Consider the following 22075-nt stretch of genomic DNA (forward strand, 5'->3'; position numbering starts at 1 on the left):
AGATCTACGATGCCAGGGACTTTAGAGATGTCCACTCAATCAAGCTCTGTTTTCCTACTGAGGAGGAAACTGAGCCCCGAGAAGCAGACGGGACCAAGACGTGAAGTGGAGAACTTGAACTTGAAGCCCATTCGATTGTTGTCGCTGCTGTTTTGCAAATCTTCTGCCTCGGGTCCCAAGTAGCTGGGTGACAGGCACGTGCCACTGTGCTGGATGAATCCAGTTAGATCTGATTCCAGCAAGCAGATGCGTTCAGTTTAACCACTTGTGGTAGTTACAAATCACCCCCAAAAACAACCATTTTATTTTTAGTTCGTTTATTTTACTTTGTCTATTCATTTATTTAGGTGCGTGGAATCTAACCCAGGGCCTTGCACACACTTAAGTATGTGTTCTACCACCCAACAACACCCCCCCACACACACACCTACTCCACAATGACTGTTGTATAGTCACCAATTCGGTGAGTCGGGAACTTATGTATCTCTTTATGTATTTCGTACCAGGGATTGAACCACAGAGCCACATGCCCAGTGCTTTGCTTTCCTTTTTATTCTGAGACAGGGTCTCACTAAATTGCTGAGGCTGGCTTTGGACTTGGAATCCTCCTGCCTCGGCCTCCCAAACTGCTGGGGTTCTAGGCAAGCACCACTGTTCCTGGCTTCAGTCAGAAATTCAGCAAGAGGGCAGGGCGGACGTTACATGGTGAAGGATGTTCACCAGAACACAAATAGAAATAGAAATCTATATTAGATATACTTACATCTATATGCACATGCACACACACATGTGTGTGTGCACATTTAAATGATGTTCTAGCGGCTGGAGATGTGGCTCAAGCGGTCACACGCTCGTCTGGCATGTGCAGGGCGCTGGATTCGATCCTCAGCACCACATAAAATGAAATGAAGATGTTGTGTCCACAGAAAACTGAAAAATAAATATTTTTTTTTAAAAAATGATGTTCTAGCCTCTATTATGTCAGAATGTGACTGGATCTGGCAATAGTGTCTGTGTAGAGGTTATCAAGTTAAAATGAGGATTTTGGAGGTGGGGGGCAATTCTGTAGGACTCGTGTCCTTTCGGGGAGATCTGGACAGCAAACTCTGGAAGCAAGTGCTATAATCCCAGCCACTGAGGAGCCCGAGGCAGGAAGACCACAAATTGGAGGCCAGCCCCGGCAAGTTAGTGAGACTCTGTCTCAAAATAAAATGTAAAAGGCTGGGATTGCAACTCCCTGGAGAAGAAGCCCTAGGGTTAATTCCCAGCACTGAAGGATTCTTAAAAAAAAAAAAAAAAAAAAAAAAAAAAGGAGGAAAAAAGAAGAAATCTGGATGCAGAAAGAGACGTGCCGTGGGCCATTTGGAGGTAAGGTGGGCCACGGGGGGGGACACACCGGCAATGTCCCATGAAGGTGGGGGACTGGGGAGCTGCGCCCACAAGCTCTGGATGTCACAGACGGACCCCTGGGGACTGGGAGGAGCAGAGGAGGCTCCCCACCTCCCTCCAGGTGTCCGAGGGAGCGTGGCCCCACCAGTGCCTGGGTTTTGCACCGGGGTCTCCCGGACTGTGCCATAATCCGTTTCTACTGTTTGCAGCGTCCACCATGCCCGGCCTCGACAGCCCCAGGACATGACCCTCCAGCCAGGACGGGGTCCCAGATGAGGCTGAGAGCAGGGGACCAGGGCTTCCCTCCTCCATAGCCCCTCACCTTCCCCCGATTCCCCCCTGGATTTCCACAGTGTGGTCTTGCTGGAGAAGGGGCTTCCCCACTTACGAAAAAAACACCTTCATTTTACAAGACAAGGGATACACAGGAGGATGTCCCCAGAGTCACCCAATGACTCCTCAGTGGCAGTTTGAGGACAAGAAAGCAAGTTTTCTTTTTTTTTTTGGTACTGGAGATTGAACCCCGGGTCACTTAACCTCTGAGCCAGACCCCCGCCGCTTTTTATGTGTTTTCATTAGAGTCAGGGTCTCCCTGAAGGGCTCAGGGCCTCACTAGCTGAGGCTGGTTTGGAACTCACGATCCTCCTGCCTCAGCCTCCCGAGCCAGGAGAGTCCTCTTGTCCCTTCCGTTTCCTTTGTGGTCACCACCCACCATCTAGGGTGAAGGCGCAGGCCTCACAGGGACACGGACACACAGCGTTCCAGGGATGACCCTTGGTGGCATTTAGTGTGGCTACACTTCAAATGCTTATCTCCCCCAGCTGGGTCCCCTGGTCCCCTCTGCCCAGGGGGGAAAGCGGAAGCCCTGTGGCCTCGAGCTCTGGGGCTCCAAGGCCAGCCGCCTGCGGCGCTGCCCCTCCCAGCAGTGACCTTCTGGATTGCCCTTTCTGCAGAGGTGAGCGGTGGGCGGGAGCTGGCGGGCAGGCCCCAGGGTGCAGGTCAGGCCCTGATAGCCGAGATCAAAGGCTCCGTCCGCAGTGTCAGCTGAGAGGCCGCCAAGACAAGCAAAGCAGCCCTTTATCTCCCCGCTGGCCAGAGAGCCCAGCGGCAGCGGGAAAGCACTGGTTCCCGGTTCCCGGAAGCTATTTCTGGAAGGGCAGGAGGGAGCTGCCAGTGGAGGGCTGGCTGTGGGCTGCCTCAGGCTCCAGCAGGCCCTCTGCACCCCCCAGGTGGCCCCTCGGAAGCCCACCTTGCGTTTGCGGGTGTTTCCTGATCTTGTGTCCATAATTTTCCACTTGCATTTCCATGAGCGCACACCTGCCATGGAGAGTCTTCTCTTCCCTGCGACATTTCTCCTTCCCCTCCCAATTTCCCTCTCTCTTTCACAGGCCCAACGCATGCCCTAGAGATGAGGACTGCCCTGTTCACTCCCCTGGCCATCTAGCTGTCTCTTCTCCTAGTGTCCCCTGCTCTCAAAGTCATAGACACAGTTTTCTCATGCATATGTGTGTGTGTGTGTACACACAACACACACACACACACACACACACAGACACACAGGTTACAATCTCCAAAATCCTGAAAAAAAGAATCCAGAGTTTAGTGTGGTAGTGTGTGTACCTATAACCCGAGCTACTTGGGAGGCTGAGGCAGGAGGATCACAAGTTGGAGGCCAGCCTCAGCAATTTAGCAAGATCCTCAGCAACTAAGCGATACCCTGTCTCAAAATAAAATAAAAAGAGTTGGGGATGTGGCTCAGTGATAAAGCACCGCTGGGTTTAATCCCTAGTACCAAGAAAAAGAAGGCAAAAAGAACCCGGAGATACCTGCCAACCAAAACAATAAAAACTCCTTTTAGTTATTATGAATTCCGGGACCACATCCACCAGCTGATGCCAACCAGGTGCTGACCCCTTCATCTGCAGCTGAAAGAAGCAGCCCCTGCTCCTCTCCAACGGCCCCTCTTTGTCAGTGGGGCAGTCACAGCTGCCCGGTTTCAGAGAGATTCCAGAAACTTCCCTACACCAAAAATTTCAAATTTCCCTCTCTGCTTTGGAACCCACAAGGGATCTCCTCACCGGGATCTCCTCACCGTCTGTCCAGATCAGCCCCTGGAACCCAGAGAGTCAGCACGTAGCTGTCCTTCATTATCTGCGGGGAACCAGTTCCAGGGACCCTCAAGGATACCACATCAGTGGGCGCCTCACGGACAATGGTGTGGTCTTTGTGCACCTCCCTTGCACTTGGAACCCTCTGTACTCGGACATTGCTATGTAAATAGCTGCGCCGTTGTATTCTTTGGGGAATAATGGCAAGGAAAACCGCCTGTGTGTGTTCAGCACAGAGACAATAGTTCTTTTCCCAAATATTTTCCATCTACAGCTGGTGGAAGCCGCAGATGCCCAGCACAGCTAGGAAGGGCCGGGGAGTGCCTGCTGCTCGCAGCCTCCCGCATCTGTGCGCCTGGGAATGTGGGCCAAGCACCTGGACTAGCAGGGGTGACTGGTGGGGCAGGAAGAGGAGCCTTGTCATCACCCAGAGCCCTTATTGTGCCCCTGCTGTGTGCTGTGTGGACCCCCCTCCTAAGTGTGTAGCAAGATGTGCTTTGAGCTTGTTTGACTTTGGGGGAGGGGGGAAGGTGGGGGTGCCAGGGATCGTTCTCCCCCAAACTTCTTCAGACCTGGTTCATCAGCCGAGCACAGTGGCGTCCGCCTGTCATCCCAGCGGCTCAGGAGGCTGAGGCAGGAGGATCGTGAGTTTAAGGCCAGCCTCAGCAATGGCGAGGCGCCAAGCAACTCAGGGAGACCCTGTCTCTAAATAAAATACAAAAAAGTGATGGGGCTGGGGCTCAGGGGTAAAGCACCCCTGGGTTCAATCCCTAGTACAAAATAATAATAATTATAATAACCTGGTTTCATCAAAATTTCTGAGTTTGAGAAAGAAAGAGCTCATACAGACCCATAGGGTCACATCTCTCACAGATTAAAAGCAAGTTGCGGCCCAGGCGGGTGGAGAGAAGGGCTCCTCTGTTTTTACTTCCTCTGCATTAATTCCCTCCTTGGGCTCACAACCTCTCGGGGTGGTGCTGGGAATGCACGTTGTCCTCCGGACCTCTCCACGTCTGCTGATTCGTGAGGTTGCCCCGTGGAGCTAGGTGCATCCATCCACCTGGGCCCACCGCCTTCCAGATCTTGGGCAAATGGCACCCATTGAGTAAAGCTCCCTTGTCTGCAAAGTGGATGCAAAACTAGGTGTGGGCTCACAGATGGGCAAACAGCAACCCCCAGCCACTCAAGACAGGTGGGGGAGGCACCCAATGGCTGCTGTGGCTCTGAAACATTGTAGCCCCAATGCAATTCAACCAATTCCTCCCTCTCAGGGCGGCTTCCTCCTATTTCTCTGTCCTCCCTCTTCCTCGGGTATTTGTGGCTTCTTCTTTTTTCCTTTTCTCTTGCAGAGATGAAGTAAATACACACACACAAGCACAGAGTCCAGCCCCAATAATAGTGGCCCTCGTAAAGCAGGCCTGTGGACGCCTGTGGACGCCTGTGTGTTTGACTGCGAGCCCAGAAGCCAGTCAGCGTCCTGGAAAATAGACACGGCGAGGCTTGAAGGGGAAAAACAAAATTATTAGAATTGTAATTTTCCCAATCATGCGGAGACATCTCCTTCAGCCCTAATGATGAGATGCATCGCACATCTGTCAAAAACTGCCACATCTCCAAGCCCAAACCAAATAAATTGAGTTTCTGCTTGGTGACAGTGTGGGCTGGGCTGCTGTCAGCTTGGCTCCAATTGCGTGCTCTCTCTCTCGCTCTCTCTCTCTCTCTCTCTCTCTCTCTCTCGTTCTCTCTCTCTTTCCTCTAAGGCATTTTGTTCCCAGAGCTGTCTTTGTGGGATTTGCCCCAATTTTCCCTCTTTATTCTTCCTCCTTTTGTAAATTATGAATCATGCCTCAATCTGCATGTGTCCAGTGTAAATCTTGCAGGGACCCTCCCAGCCTCCCAGCCTCCCTGCCCAGCCTCCCAGCCTCCCCCCCCCCAGCCTCCCAGCCTCCCCCCCCAGGCCTCCCAGCCTCCCCTCCCACCCGGACCCTGCACAGGCCCCATGGTGAAGGTTAGAGTCAACGGATCAGGTCCCAACCTGGGTTTCCATCCTGGATGGTGGCTTACCCTGCAGAGCCCATTTCTACTCCTTTCCAAGTGGCCGAGGCTGGAGGCCGAGTCTGGCTAGGCAGAGGAAGGCCATCACTTGACATCCCGGGGTAGGAGGGAGGTGGTCCAATGGACATTGGCCCGTGGTTGGCAAAGAACAGGAAATCTAAGGCCAGGGAGCGAGAGGGTGGCACAGATACTTCTGGAATATACTCAGGCTCTTTCTTGGGCCTTGCGGGGGTTAGAAGTCCAGCCCGTGATGAGTTTTAGCAGTGAGCTGCTTCCACGGACGTCAGGGGGATGCCGGCCATGGCAGATGAGCCTCCTGGGGGCTGCTCAGCTGGGTTTACCCAGGGAACTCGTCCACGTTTGTGCCTAGTTCAGCTTCCCCATGGACTTGAGCTTGTGGCTCTCCTTGCTGCCTCCCAGGGGAGGCTGAGGCTCTGTCCTCCAGGAGGCAAGAAAAGTCCAGGGATGTGACTGACACACCTAAATCCCACTCCTTGACCGGACTGAAGACTTGGCAGGGTCCAGGGCAACGTGCGTGCGTTCAGGATGGAAAACCTGGGAGTGAGTCGGAAGAATGTGGATGGATTATTCTCCAAGAAGAGAGAGCTGAAGGGCCCTCGGAAACACTTTCTAAGGCAGAGGCAGGAGTTGAGGTTGGAGAAGAGGATGAGGCCAGATCTGGGAAGAGTGCAGAGGACCCCGTGTCCACTGTGTACACCAGGTACACCGTGGGAGCCACGGAAGGGCTTCCAACACAGAGGGGTGATTTGATGTGCATCTCAGGTGATCACTTAGGCTGCCAGGTGGTGGAGTCCACTGTCCACTTGGGAAGCTGTAGAAATCCAGATAAAACAGCCAGGCATGGTGGGGCACACCTGTACCCGGTCTCAAAATGAAAAATAAAAAGGGTTGGGATGTAGCTCAGTGGTAAAGTGCCTCTGGGTTCAATCCCCAGTAACAAACAAAAAACAGAATCTATGAGACCTGCCTCAAAAGGGCCTCACTAAGTCGCTGAGGCGGACCTCAAACTTGAGATCCTCCTGCCTCAGCCTCCCAAGTCTCTGGGATTATGGGCATGCGCCAGTGCACCCAGCCACAACAGATGAACTTCTAAAAAGTCCCAACTGTACAGGGAACTAGTTCAAACTCTTCCCGACGGTGAGTTCATCTATCACAAGGACCTTTTTTAGCTACACCTTGTCATTTCTCTACGTCACCATCTTTGAGCGTCGTGCTTCATCTGATCCAAATCAGTCGGCTGAGAGGATCAGACCACAGAGGGCCAGCCCAGGACAAGATCCAAATTCAAAAATCTGAACCATTTCTACTGAATGTGTATCAGTCGGCACCACTGTAAAGTCAAAGACAAACAAACAAAAACATCCATTAGTTAAACCGTCTTAAATCTGGATTGTCCACACTCGAAACCGTGAGCTGTTGTTGTTAGAACTTTCCACCAAGCCCCGCCCTGACCTTAGACCTTGGACAAGCTACTTTTCATCTCTCAATTGGCATTTCCCATCGGGAGCACTTTCTGCTCCTCTCCCCAGAGCATTCCGGAAGCCGATAGATTTCAGGTTCAAGGTGCCTCTTTGCCATGGAGATTGGGAAAAAATGAGGAACACATTGAATTTGAAAGAAAAGCCAAACCATTTGTTTTTTCCTTAAGACAGGGATGGGCTATCTCCCAGGGAAGGGAGTTCTCTAAGTCCTGGAGATGGCTGAGATAATGTGTGGCAAGAACTTCGAGCCAAAACAACGCCAGCTCCACGTTATCTCTGGCGGAAACAATTGCAGCAGCCGCCTAGCTGGTGCATGGACGGTCAGTCCCAGGGTCTCCACCCTGAAGCCCAGGGTGGGGGGGGGTGTTTAAAAATGTCAGAGGAGAATTCTACCAGGTACCCTTGCAAGAAGCCTCCCACCAGACTACTTCCTGCATGATTCCACTTCTAAACGAATTTTAAATAGAGCCCGGCAGGATGGCGCACGCCTGCCATCCCAGCAGCTCTGGAGGCTGAGGCAGGAGGATCTCAAGGTCAAAGCCAGCCTCAGCAACTTAGGGAGGCCCTAAGAAACTCAACGAGACCCCATCTCAAAATAAAAAATAAAAAGGGCTGGGGATGTGGCTCAGTGGTTAAGCACCCCTGGGTTCAATCCCCAGTACAATAATAATAATAATAATAACAATAACAATAATAGGCAAAATAAGAAATAGGAAAAAATCCACCGTGGCCCCCTGGGGCAAGAAGAGGGGTGCCAATAACATTTCCTGCTTGTTTTCCCAGTACTGGGGTGGAGCCCAGGGATGCTCTATCACTGAGCCTCACCCCCAGCCCTTATTTATTTATTTATTTTTAAATTTTTGAGACAGGGTCTTCTTACTAAATTGCCTCGGCTGACCTTGAACCTACCATCCTCCTGCCTCAGCCTCCAAGTCACTAGGATTACAGGCGGATGACAGGCGTGCACCAACGCGCCCCAGGTGTTATCTCTCTTGATAAGGGGGTGGGCTTTGAGGTGTGTGCGCTTGTCAGTATTTAGAGAATGATAGACTTCACATTTGGGCACTTCACAGTGTGTAAATTTTCTCTTAACAGAAAAATGTGGAACTCCCCTGAGCGATATGCATGCCGCAGTGTTCGGACTGAGATAACGGAGACTTGTAACCTTGAAAGACAACAGAACAATAAGATGGATAGGTGGATAGATGGGCAGATGTGTGACAAAGCAACATAACAAAATGTGTTTTCAGCTTTTATACACTCTACTTTTTTTGTTGTTGTTTTGTTTTAATAATGAAATCTTTGGGAGGGTGGGTGTTAAGGGCACATATCACATCTTGTTTAACTAAAACCCAAACTCCTAAAACAGTGCACACCTTCTGCGTGATCCGGACCCGTGCTCCAAACCTCTGGGCTCATCTTCTAATCATTTAAATGTGGCCTTTTTCAAAAGTGACTGAGCCCTCTCACCGTTTTACCTTCAGCCACAGAGCCTCCTCGTTCTTTGAACATGACTGGCATCTTCTGGCCACAGGGCCTTTGCACATGTGGTCTCTCTCTTCTGCCTAGAAGACTGCCCCCCCGCCACCCCAAGCTTCATGAGCTTCATTCCCTGATGTCTCCAGGTCTAGGCTCCAAAGTCACATCTTTAATTACCTTCAATAGTTGGTCTTCCTCTGGTCACTCTCTTCCATTTGCCTGAAATATCGGTCAGGTTTTGTGTCACTCACTAGCACAGCATTCTTTTACTTATTATTGTGCCTCCCCTCACCAATGTAGGGAGGGGCTCTGCTCAGTTCCAGGTGGCATGCCAGCACCTAGGATGGCATCTGGAAGACAATACCCCTCAGTAAAGGCCTCATAACTACGTGAATGAACGGGACAACCACAGGAAAAGCTGATCTCAGCTCCTGGTCCCTGCTAAGCCCCTGACCTCCATGATCTCATTGAATCCTCACAACAGATTTGCTGCTACTCCTTTTCATTTTTCCCTCTTGTGGCTCTGGGATTGAACCCAGAGGTCTCGATCACAGAGCTACAACCCCAGCCCTTTTTGGTTTTCTGCTTTATTTTGAGACAGAGAGTCACTAAATTGCTGAGGCTGGACTTGAGCCTACCATCCTCCTGCCACAGCCTCTAGAATCACCAAGATGACGGGGCACAAGCCCCTGAACCCAGTTCATTGCTATTTTTACAACTGAAAAAGACTGAGAAGAATTCTATGATTCAGAGAGATGAAGAGATTTGTCCCAAGACATGGATCCGGGCTGCGCAAGTCCAACCCTGGATTCTCTTGGCTCCAGATTCCAGAATCTTTCCACCCTGCTGCAGGATAAAGAGGGTCAAGAAGAATATGAATGTGTCTGCAGGTCACCAACGAGTCCTGACTGGACATGAAGACTCAGGTGCAGGAGCTTTGGGTGCATCAGATTGTCAGTCAGTGAACATCAACAACACTCAGTATCTTCTGGCCCTCCACCCGCACTCCTGGGCTCCCAAACTTGATCAGGTTTGTTTGTTTGTTTGTTTGTTGTTCTGGGGATTGAACCCAGGGGCAGTTCACCACTGAGCTACCTCCCCAGCCCTTTGTTTTTATTGTTCTGTTTTGTTTTTTTGAGACAGGGTCCAAGTTGCTGACTTTGAACTTGCAATCCTCCGGCCTCAGCCTCCCAAGTCACCAGGGTTAGAGGCGAGGGCCACGGCACCCAGACTGAGAGAGTACTTTCTGAAATGTACCACTCGCCCTTTTCATCTAAGAATATGAAGGCCCGGGGGTGGGGGGTGTTGATAGAAGTGCCCAAATGCCCGGGTGCTCCATCATTAGCAAGTTCCTGTCTGACTGTCAGACTCAGGATCTGAAAAACCGCATGAACACCATTTGCAATTTCTTACAGATGATCAGTGAATGGGGTTTGAGAAGGGAGGGGCCTCCAGCTGGAACCCACCCACCCTGAGCCCCTTCCGCATGCCAGGCCTGGTACCAGGCACTGGGGAATGTGCTATGGCCTCTACCTGGGCAGAGTTGAGGCCCTGCCTGGTGAACAGGACCAAGTTACTTAAACACTCTGAATTTCAGTTGTCCCATGTGAAAAGGATAGATAATTATACCTCTTCTAAAATGCTATTTTTATGAGAAAACAGAAACAATGTGTTAAAAAAAATGCACCTTTTAATGCTGACTAAGGGTCTGACCACAAGCTTTGTGCCTCTGTGCCCCGTGACACTCACAAAGGAGGTGTCTTTCCTCTGTACCTACAGATGGGGAAGCTACAGTTCAGGCCAGGCACCGTGGCCCACCGCGCAACTTGGAAAACTGAAGCAGGAAGACTGGCAGGTTCAAGGCCAGCCTGGGCAACCGAACCAGACCTGGTCTCAAAAGAAAATTCTTAAAAAGGGTCGGGGATGTAGCTCCATGGTAGAGCACCCCGGGATTCGATCCCCAGGACCAAACAACATAAAATTCAGACAAAATAAGTCACTTGAGCAAGACAACGGGGCTTTGAGCTGAAGGAAACTCTGGTTCTTGTCTCAACCCTTCTCATGGGAGAGACAAGGATTCCATCTGAGGAAATCCAGGAGGCCTTCTTGGAGGAGATAGCAATTCCAAGAGCACGGCCCTGGCTTGCCCATCTGCTGATTACCGAGCTTGACATTTCTTTCAGAGGCTCCATGGTGAATTTTACAACTCCAAAGTTTTCTATTCTCTTTCTAACTCTGTCTTGAACCGAAAAAAAAAATGTTTCTCTTCTGAGCATTCAGATTCATCAGGGTCTCCAGGGACCCCCATCCTGTGTCTCGTGTTTAAACATATGGAGAAAGCAAGACCCCGCCCAAAGACTCTGAGAATTCTGTTCCACCGGTTGGTCAGGTCAGACCTACTTTCTGTCACTTGGAAGCAAGATTTAAAAAAAAAAAAAAAAAAGTTGGGGGGAGCCAGGAAAACACAAGGACATCCTCAGGATGGACGACCTTCATGCTGCCATCAACGTCCGTGTTCCGATGGCTCACCAGCCCTTATTTGTTAGGAAAGGGCTTCTTCTCTTCCTTCCACCTCTCCTAGCTGTATATACGGCAAAAAGGAGAGAGCTGGGCGTGGAAGGGCTTTTTTTTTTTTTCCTGTGCTGTGTTTATCCACCCAAGAAAGTATTTTAAGTACTTTGTTTCCATTATGCTATTCTGAGCCATTACTTGCTAGGGTGATTAAAGATGGCTTTTGGCAAGAGAAGAGAAGACAATGTGTTTGTTACTTCCACATCGGTTAGCCTTTCCCAGGCCGTCTTCAAAGGGAAAAGCATGAACACATGGCATTCAAAATACATATTGGCTCGGGAGTGGGAGCCTGCACTATATCTGCCCTTCACCTTGGCCTGGAATCCCAGCGGTTGGGACAGGAGACACGACAAGGGTTCTTTCCTAGGGTACTCGGGAGGCTACCCGCGGCACGTCTCACGGCTCTCACGTCTTCCTCCTTGAGGGTGTGTGTGTGTGTGTGTGTGTGTGTGTGTGTGTGTGTGTTTACATCTGTGCTAATCCTTCCCACTGGCTGGGGTCTCCTGAGGACCTTCCCTGTCCTTCCACAGACACAGCCATGGACCCACACAAATGAGCCCTCTGCCCTCAGGGGAAGGTAAATCTAGTGCCGTGAATGGACCTGAGTCAAAGAACTTCTCAGCTGTTTTCCCAGAGGGGAGCCATGGCCTGATGGAGCACAGGGAATGTGGCCGGGCGTGGTGGTGGTGGTGGTGCACACCTGTCATCCCAGCAACTCCGGAGGCTGAGGCAGGAGGATCACAAGTTCGAGGCCGGCCTCAGCAACTTAGCAGGAGACTGAATCAAAGTCAGAACAAAAAGGGCTGGGGAACGTGTCTCAGTGGTAAATGCTTCTGGGTTCAGTCACCAGTAGAAAAAGAAGGAGGAGGAGGAGAAGGAGAAGAAGTGGTAGTTCATAGCAGTAGTCCAGGCATGGAATGCAGGTAGGGGTAGGAAGCTGGATCTCTTTGGGAGGAAAAGGGAGGTTCCCTGGATGAGCAAAGCTGATAGATAAGCAGAAACTGGGTAGCAAAAGAGTCTTCTGGATGTAGACACCATGGAGGAGATGAGAGGGATTGGTTTGTTCAAAGGGAAGGAAAATGGGACGGCTGAAACCAGACAACAAGGGCAAGAGTAGCTAGAGCCGCCAATGGACGGGGCCAGAGAGGTCAGGAGCACCCAGGAGAAGCACCTAACAGGCCCCAGTTATCAGTCAGCTTAAACACCAGTGGCAGGAGGGAGGCTTTGTGGGGCAGGACAGCCAGGCCTTGATGTCTTATCTTAACATGGGGCAGCCCTCGGGCAAGATGTGCTGCTGCTGTAACCCACATTTCCTTATCGGTCAAACGGCACCATTAGTCCTATCTCCAGGGGCCTGGGGTGTTGGGAGTCTCCCTGAGAGCTCCCCGGGCCTTTCAGATAAGGAGCCCCTAATGCAACATGGCTGACAGCAAGTTGCCAGTGGGCGGATAACAAGTTGTTTTGAAAATTGTCTATTGTTCCCCGTCTTCCACGATCTTGAACAGCTGGGTGATCCCCATGAATCCTATGCACCCTAGGTGGTGACCTGACCTTCACTGTGATGGGCCCTGGAAGCTTCCTGGTGGAAGATCACTGACTCTCACTTTCTATATAAGCTAGCACCAGCTGGCAGTCAAGTGCTTCATCTTTGTCACTGCTCTCTGTGTGTGCGTTCTGATCTCCGACGGAGCCTTGGCCTTTCATGGGTGCCGAGACCCGGGAGGGGAGATGAGCTATAAGGGACAGAAGAAGAGGCACTCACTGACTCTCTTTAACTTTTCCTTCTCCTCTCCTGGGAAAAGCCCTGACGTCAGGTGGCCTGGGACTCCCGGCCTTCAGGAGGTCTTGCTGGTTGGGCTCTTGGGTGACCACTCCTTTGCCCTCCCGGCCCCGGCTCTCCCGAGTCTCTTTGGTTGACTTCTCCTGTCGGGGAGGCCTGCAGGAAACTCGACCATCATCCGTTCCAGTCCAGGCCATTCACCTCTTTTCTTTCTATCCAGAGTTATCATGGGAGCCTCTTCTTCCCTCCCCATGATCCCCCTCTCAAATGCCTCCGGGCTCATCTTCACCGGTGGTCCCTCGCCCCTGACATCAAACCCCCTGATTACTCTGCTCCACAGATGGCTTCCCATCCTCGAAGTCCTTCCTGGGCATGCCCCAGGGCCCTGCTCCTCTGTTGGGTCGGGATGTACTTTCCAGGCTCCGCACCATCATCAGTATTCTCTCCCCACATCATTGAAAGGATTTCGGACATGCACGGCATGGCAGTCTCTTCCCCCTCCCAGGACTCCATCTCTTCTGGTCTCCTTTCTACAAACCCTACTATCTCTTTCCAACCCTGTTCCCCACTCAACCCTGCTGCCCTCCTTCCATGTGCCCCTCTACAGCCTCCTACCCATAAACGGTCTGAAGTACGAGAGGCCCTCCTGCCCCCTCCAGCCCCCTCCAGCCACTGCTTCTGAAGGGCCCCTTCCCTCATCTGATCTCATCTGGTTTTCCGACGGCAGCTCCTTCTCTCACGGGGATGTTAAGGTAGCAGGCAACATCATGGAGGCTGATCCTCTGCCGCCCAACACCACCAACCAACAAGCAGAACTGACAGCTGCTACAAGAGCATGTGAACTAGCAAGAGGGAGAAAGCTTTCTCTATACATTGATTCCAAATATGTCTTTCATACACTGGTTTCTCACGCGGCTATCTGGAAAGAGAGGGGACTCCTAACGACTAAAGGAACCGCTATCATAAATGCCAGCCTTGTTTCTAATCTGCTACGGGCTTCCACGCTGCCCTTACAGCTAGGAATAGTCCACTGTGAAGCCCATCAGATTGGCTCCTCCCCTGCCACAGTGGGCAACTCTAAAGCTGACCAGGTGGGCTGACCTACAGCCCCCATCCTCTTCCTCATCACTCCACCTTTCCTCTGAGGAGCGACCTCCTGACCCTCAGCAGCTCATTAGATTCCTCCATTCACTCTTCCGTTCTAGCCCCCAGAGCTTATCGACTTTCCTTCAATCTTTTTCCCCTCTTTCCTCCGACGATCGGACCTTCCTGCAACAGGTTCCATCCACATGCCAGATCTGCCAGAGGACCAATACCAACACCCCCTTAAAATCCAGACCCTATCCTTCTCATCAGGCCCGTGGTCACACCCCGGGAGCTGATGGGCCAATTGATTTCACATACATGCCCAGGGTAAATACATCAAATATCTCTTAGTCCTGGTGGACACATTCTCAGGGTGGATAGAGGCGTTTCCCACATCCAATAAGCGGGCGTCCACGGTTGTGGATCGGTTGATGTCTGGCATAATCCCTCTTTTCGGGATGCCCACTTCCATCCAATCGGATAATGGCCCAGGATTCACCTCGAAGATAACTCAGGGGCTATAGTGCACTATCACTCCCTTGGCATTTCCATTGCCCTTACCAACTCGAAGCTTCCGGGAAAGTTGAAAGAACTAATTGGTCTCTCAAAGAAACCCTCACCAAATTCACCATGGAATTAAGCTGAGACTGGACCAAGGTCCTCCCCTTGGCCCTGTTGCATCTCAGGGCTTTACCAAAGAAACCATCCAACCCTTCCCCATTTGAGGTTACGTACGGCCGTTCATTCTTACCCCCCAGAATACAGACTGAACAATTACCTATACCTGATTCCTACGCTCTACCTCTCCTTTTCCATCTACGCTCTGAACTTTGGAAATACCAGGACTGGCTTTTACCTGACCCAGCCATTACTCAAAACCCCCTCACCCTAACACCCGGCCAACAGGTATATTACTGCCCCCCAGGTGAAAGACCCCAACTGCACCCCAAATGGGAGGGCCCCGCCTCGGTCATCATGTGCACTCCCTCCACAGCAAAACTCAGACTCACAAATAATCAATTAACTCCATGGATTCACATTTCCAGGCTCAAACCATGCATCCGGGAAGCTGATTCTGGCAACGTCGGACCAGAGGACTCGCAAGAATCCACACCTACATACTCTTGCTCTCCCCACCCTACTGGCCCTTTAAAGATTCATCTCTCTCGTGTTTCTGCCCTTACACCCACTAGCTGAGAACATATGTGAAAATGTACCTTATCTTTCTGATCCTCATCCTCATCCTCACCCCAAGGGTAATGCCTTCACCATCGTATGTCTGGAGATTCAAGGTGAGAGAAACACACACAAGAAAACACCTGGACCACCTGCTTGGCTACCACTTCTGACTGTCCCCTAACAGGGTGCTCCTCAGCCATCTATATGGTACTCTCTTCCTCTTCCTCTGAGCTCATTAAGCAACCAGCCGCCCTTACTTATGTTTTTTATATGACCAAAATAAGGATTACTGCAAACAGTGGCCAGAAACCTATGGGGGATGCCCCTATTGGTCATGCAGAATTCATGATGCATATTCAGGGCAATTAAATGTAGGAAGATTTAAACTTGAGTCTGCCTCCCACCAATACAAGCTGACCATCCCAGACCCTGGGAACCCACACTGGGCAGCAGGAGCAAAAGCTTCCTTTTATTGCGGTGGGTATGCCTCCGCTCCCTGTGGTTCCTTCTCCATTACCCGGGAATACGTTCCCATAGAGTCCCCAGTCTCTCTTGTCTCAACCAACATAAAACACGCAGAACAACGGCTGCTCGCATCCCTAGAAAGCCAACGTACTTCTGACTCTCAGGCTTCACCCATCTACACCTGGTTACAGATCATCGCTGACACATTGTCCTACCTAAACCAAACTTTCCCCGCTGCAAGTCCAGCAAATTGCTTTCTGTGAGCTTCCCTAGCATAGCCCTTACTTGCCGCAGTTCCAATAAAAGTTTCCAGCACGGGTGTTTCCAGCTTGCCCAGCTCATCCTACAAAAAAGATCCTATTAAACCTCTGCAGAATATTCCTTTATGGGAACCCAAGGAAAATAACCACACCATGATTCCTCGGGTTTGCCTTCTGGGATCCGCAACTCCCAATTCCCTTCTGGCAGGTTTTTGCCACCGTAACCTAACCATCAACCACACCACTTATCCCCCACCAGGTCTCTTCTTCTGTGCAATGGCACTCGCACCACGGCCATTATACTCCCCAACATGCCTAGCCCATGTTTATTAGTCACCATAGTTCCACAGCTCACTCTCTATAGCAACTCTGAAGTAAAATCCATCCTTAACCCTCTAAAACGTGGAAAACGGGCTGCATTCCTTCCGTTAGTGATAGGCATTTCATTAACGGCCTCAGCGGCAAGCGCAGGGTTATGGCGGGGGGAGCCTTGGGTCATTCCTTATGGGCTGTCAAGGACATTAGTTCAAAACTTGAAGGAGCACTTACTTCCACAGCAGAATCTCTAACATCCTTACAAAAACAGGTCACCTCATTGGCACAGGTCACCCTTCAGAATCGCAGGGCCTTAGATTTACTCACCGCCCGAAAAGGGTGGAACCTGTCTTTTCCTTAGGGAAGAATGCTGTTATTATATCAATGAATCGGGTCTTGTAGAAGACAATGTTGTTAAGCTCACTGACCTGGCAGCCACCTGAAGGACCCCAACAAGTCAAAACCTTTTCTCTTCCTAATGTCCACTCCCCTTCTGGCATGGGTATGGCCTATCCTTGGACCACTATGTGTAATCTTTTAATGTGTCTATTTTTACCATGTATTATAAAGTTCATTCAAACTCAAGTAGGTAAAATCTCTAACCAAACTTTAACCTGCTTCTACTTAGAAATGATCAGCTTCTGGCCACAGAGAATCAACGGCCTTCTCCAGAGAACACCCCTCACAATGCTGAAAACCCTTCAAAGGTTCCTGGGATACCTTCTTGAGAGCGATATCTGATGATGCCTGGCTTGTACCCGCCGTGGAGACTTATACCGACTGGACTGAAGTGATAATGAACCTTTGGCTACAGAGAAACATTTTGTGATGTCACATCTGATCTTATACCAATCTTTGCAGCTCTCTTGTGGGGTCTCCTAACTTCCCTCCTTCAGACCCCTTCCCCTGCGACGCCCCCCACTCAGCAGGAAGTAGCCAGAGCGAATCCACGTCCCTTTCCATATAATAACAAAAAAGGGGGAATGTTGGGAGTCTCCCTGAGAACTCCCGGGGCCGTTCAGACTTGGTGGCAGGCAGATTGCCAGTGGGCGGCTAGAAGTCCACAGCCTTTCAGATAAGAAGCCCCTAATGCAATATGGCGGCGGTCAAATTGCCAGTGGGCGGATAACAAGTTGTTTTGAAAATTCACTAATTGGCCCTCCCATCTTCCAAACTCGTGGACAGTTCGTGTCCCCCGTGAATCTTATGCAGGGTAGACGTCCGTGCACCGTAGGTGATGACCTGACCTTCACTGTGATGGGCCCCGGGAGCTTCCTGGTTGAAGATAACTGACTCTCACTTTCTATATAAGCTAGCACCAGCTTGCAGTAAAGTGCTTCATCTTTGTCACTGCTATCTGTGTGTGCGTTTTGATCTCCGACCACGAGCCTTGGCCTTTCATGGGGTATATAGTTGGAGCTCAATAGATGTTAGCTTCCTTCTCCCTTCCCAATTCTCTTTGATGAAGTCCTCTTTTCCGTATGTCCCTTAGCATCCTGTTGTCTGTCTCCTAGTCTGCGTGCTGGAGCCCGAAGCCAGGGCCTCCCCCATGCCAGACAAGGGCTCTTCCACTGAGCCAAGCCCCTGTCCTGGCATCTGGGGAACCAGGCCTGAAGCCCCAAGAGTCCCGGGACCCCCTGTGCTTGCTGGCTTGTTGGAATGAACACGGAGACCCAACCCCTTGGTCAGGCTTGCTATGATCCCTCCCCATCAGATGCAGTTTCTTTGAAGTGAGCAGCTGATCCCTCCTCAGGATCTTGGGGACATGAGCATCACCCTGGCCTATCTCCCAGACCATAGTGACAAGCCGATGAGATTAAAGGGGGAAAAAGGGGCGTGTGAGGCTCACAAGCCAAGGATTCCTGTTCCCCTCCCTGGGCAGGGAAGAAGTCTGCATTGGTCTAGATAAAGTTACAAGTTGCACAGACGAGTGTCCCTCCAGTTCCCAGCAGCATCTGCAAGCCTGGGCATGCCCAGAACTCTTCCCACGCCTGGGAGCCTCTCTTCCCAAGTCAAGTGGGCAAGCGCACCAACGGCGCATGCGCAGTGGATGCTCCTGCCTGCACTGCTTTCCGCGCCCTGAGCGCAGGTTGCGCGCCTGAGGCTCCCCCCAGGCCCGAGAGAGAGGGAGTTGGATCAGCTGAGGGTGCAGTGCCCTGCATGGTGCCAGGCTGGTCAGAACTCTTCCAACACGCGGCTCTTTACTCCTGTTGTCTTGATGGTCCTTAGGTCCCCGTCCCTCCTCCCTGCCAGTCACATTCCCGGAAACTCAGGGAGGCACCCTGGGACTGCTCAGCTCCTATGGGCGCCTGAGCCCCTCTGCATGCTGGATTTGGAGTTCTGGAGACTCCCAGGGCCTCGCCCTTCACCCTTGCGCTCTTCCAACTCCCAGGCGCCTGCCACCCTCGGTGCAGCTCTGGAAGGCACAGTCACAGTCCTGACCATCTCGATGAGCACCACTTACCCAGCACCTGCGAGGTGTGAGGCTCTGAACTAAGCAACATTTATTTTCTCATTTAACCAACTTAAGAACCCTACGAAGTGGTCAGTATCATCCTCCCCAATGCACAGGTGAAGAAACTGAGGCTCAGTCAGGAAAGAGTCCTCCCTTCAAGTCCCAGGCAAAGTCAAACCTGCGAGACCCTCTGATGGCAAGTTCAGGGCCCGCCTGGGCAACTTAGCGAGACCCTGATGGAACTGGATACCTGGATAGGATGGCTCTGGCCGGACTTTTTCTTTTTAACATGACTGAGTTTTGTTTGGTTTGGTTTTTGTTTGTTTGTTCTTTTGTACCAGGGATTGAACCCAGGGGTGCTTAACCACAGAGCCACATCGCCAGCCTCCCTAAGTCACTTGGGACCTTCCTAAGCTGCTGAGGCTGGCTTTGAACTTCTGAGTCTCCTGCCTCAGCCTCCCAAGTCCTTGTGGTTACAATTGTGTGCCACTGGTCCAGACCCAATTTTATCATTGTCAAATGGCAAATTCTGGGCTGGGAATGTGGCTCAGTGGTAGACTATTTGCCTGGCCTGCATAAACCCCTGAGTTTGAATCCCAGCCTCACAGAAAAAGAAAAACAAGCCAGATTTCTTACTTACAAGGCTTTTTTTTTTTTTTTTTCAAAAGAAAAATTAAAAAACGAGTCCTCAGGCCTGGCGTGATGGTGCATGCCGCCCAGTGGCTTGGGAAGCTGAAGCAGGAGGATGGTGAGTTCAAACCCAGCCTCAGCAACACAAGGCACTGAGCAACTCAGTGAAACTTCATCTGTAAATAAAATGCCAAATAGGGCTGGGGATGTGACTCAGCCTTTGAGTGGCCCTGAGTTTAATTCCCAGTACCAAAAAAAAAAAAAAAAAGGTCCTCAGACTCATCCACAGTTATTTCCACAATTTATTTATTGGCAAAACCTGACCGCATCTTAACTTTTCTTTTAACTTTCACTTATTAATTATTTTTAATTGACAAATAAAACCTGTATATCTTTGTATACAACACAGGGTTTCAGAACTCCTCTCAGAGGGAGAGAGAGAAAGCTGGGATCCCAGTTCTGCCAGCAAGTACCTGCATTTTTTTCTTGTCCTAATGGGAGACACAGATTCAACTTTTTAAAAAAATTATTTTATTTGGAGACAAGGTATCTCTCCCTAAGTTGCTGAGGCTGGCCTCAAATCCTGCAATCCTCCTGCCTCAGCCTCCTGAGTCTCTGGGATTACAAGTATTTGCTTCATTTTTTTATTTATTATTATTTTTTTTTAAACAAAAGCAAACTACTTTAAGAAACAACCAACCAAGGCCTGGGGATGTTGCTCAGTAGGAAAGCACTTCCCTCGCATGTGTGAAGCCCGGGGTTCAATTTCCACTACCCCAGTACCTCTGCAGCAGTCGGGGGGGTGGGAGAGTGGGGGGCCCGGGCAGTACGGGGCTGGGCAGTGCAGGGAAGTAAACAGTTTTTAAAATCTTCCAACAGCTTCTCACAGCTTTAAATAAAATCCTGGCCAGATGCAGTGGCAAACACACCTGTCATACCTGAGACTCTGGAGGCTGAGGCAGGAGGATTTCAACTTCAAGGCCAGCCTCAGTGACTTAATGAGACCCCGTCTCAAAATACAAAAGGACTGGGGCTGTGGTTCGATGGTAGAGCACCCCGGTTCAATCCCTTGTACCAGAGTGAAGAAAAGAAAAAAGCAGAGCAAAGCGCATACAGTGTGGCTGTCCTTGGGCCTTCGCACTGTGCGTGCGCATTCAAATCGCTGCTGGTCTTGGTCAGCGCGTGGGGTGGTCAGTGCGTGGGACGGTGGGTCATGGCTATCTCGGACCGCGCTGTAGGCTGGTGGTGGGATCCTTTCATGGTTTTCGTTTTATTTTTCCAGTGACTGATGAGGTCGAGCGCTTTTTTCTGTGCTCTTTGATTATTCACGTATCTTCTGTGAAGCGTCTGTTAAAAACCTCTTGCCCATTTTTTAATTGGGTGATCTGTCTTCTGATGACTGAATTATGGGAATCTTTTAATATTCTGGAGACAGGCCTTTTGTCAGATAAATGATTTATAAATAGTTTTTTCCAGACTATGACCTGCCTTTTCATTTACTTAACAGGGTCCCTTCGAAGAACAAAAGTATTCGTTTTGGTTTTTTTTTTTTTTCCCTCCAGTACTGGGGATTGAACCCAGGTCCTTATGCATGCCTAGCTAAAAGTATTAAATCTTGATAAAAGTCATTTATTTTTATTTGATGGTTTATGCTTTTTGTGTCTAAGGCATTCTTTTCTAGATCAAGATCACAGATATTCTTTGGGGGGATTGCTTTTGATGGAACCAGGCACGTTTAACCACGGAGCCACATCCCCAGCCCTTTTTACTTTGATTTGTGTTCGGTTTTGGTTTGGGTTTTTGGTACTGGGGATTGAACTCAGGGGCACTTAACCACTGAGCCACATCCTCGGCCCTTTTTTATATTTTGTTTAAAGACAGGGTCCCGCTGAGTTGCTTAGGGCCTCACTAAGTTGCTGAGGCTGGCTTGGAACTCATGATCCTCCTTCCTCAGCCTCCTGAGCTACTGGAATGACAGGTATACGCCATGGTGCCCAGCATCACAAAGATAATCTAGAGTGTTTTCTGAGAGACATTATACTGTGATGCTCTCAGCATTTAGCTGTATCTTAAGTGATTGACATTGGGTTAAAATGTGCAGTTGCCATACATTTGAACAGTTCTACTCTTGGGTATGGACCCAGGAAAAAAATTACATGTCCACAGAAATACGTAGCACTTGAATGTTTACAACAGCATTATTCATAGTCAGCAAATCCTGGGAACCACCCGCCGTGGCCATGGCCATGAGCAGGAGCGTGGAACTACGGTAGTATCTCCTCCCAGAAAATACATTCAAGACAAAGGAGCCAGCCATCCACCCCTGCAATGGGGGAAAGGATCTCAAAAGCATGATGCTGAGTAGAAGCCCATGGAAGGGGGTCCCGTTGGATGATTTTGTTTGCAAAGTCTTGAAATAATCAAGTTCATCTACAATGACAGAAAGTGGATCAGTGGTTGCCCGGGGCCGGAGTGGATGTGTGGAAGGGAATCTCGGGTCACGTAGGAGAAGGTTCTGGCCAGGGAGATAGGTCAGCGGTAAAGCCCATGCTCGGCATTCAGGAGCCTCCCTGGGTTCCTTCCTAGCCCAGGAAGGAAATTTGGATGGAAGGAAGTTAGGAAGTTAGTTAGTTGCGTAGCTTGATTGTGCTGTGTCATACAGATGCATACATTTATCAAAACTTGATGGCGCATGCCTGTCATCCCAGCAGCTGGAGAGGCTGAGGCAGGAGGACCGAGAGTTCAAAGCCAGCCTCAGCAACTTACAAGGTGCTATCTCTAAATAAGATACAAAATAGAGA

The sequence above is a fragment of the Urocitellus parryii genome, chromosome 3, assembly GCF_045843805.1.
Source record: "Urocitellus parryii isolate mUroPar1 chromosome 3, mUroPar1.hap1, whole genome shotgun sequence".
Classification (NCBI taxonomy): domain Eukaryota; kingdom Metazoa; phylum Chordata; class Mammalia; order Rodentia; family Sciuridae; genus Urocitellus; species Urocitellus parryii.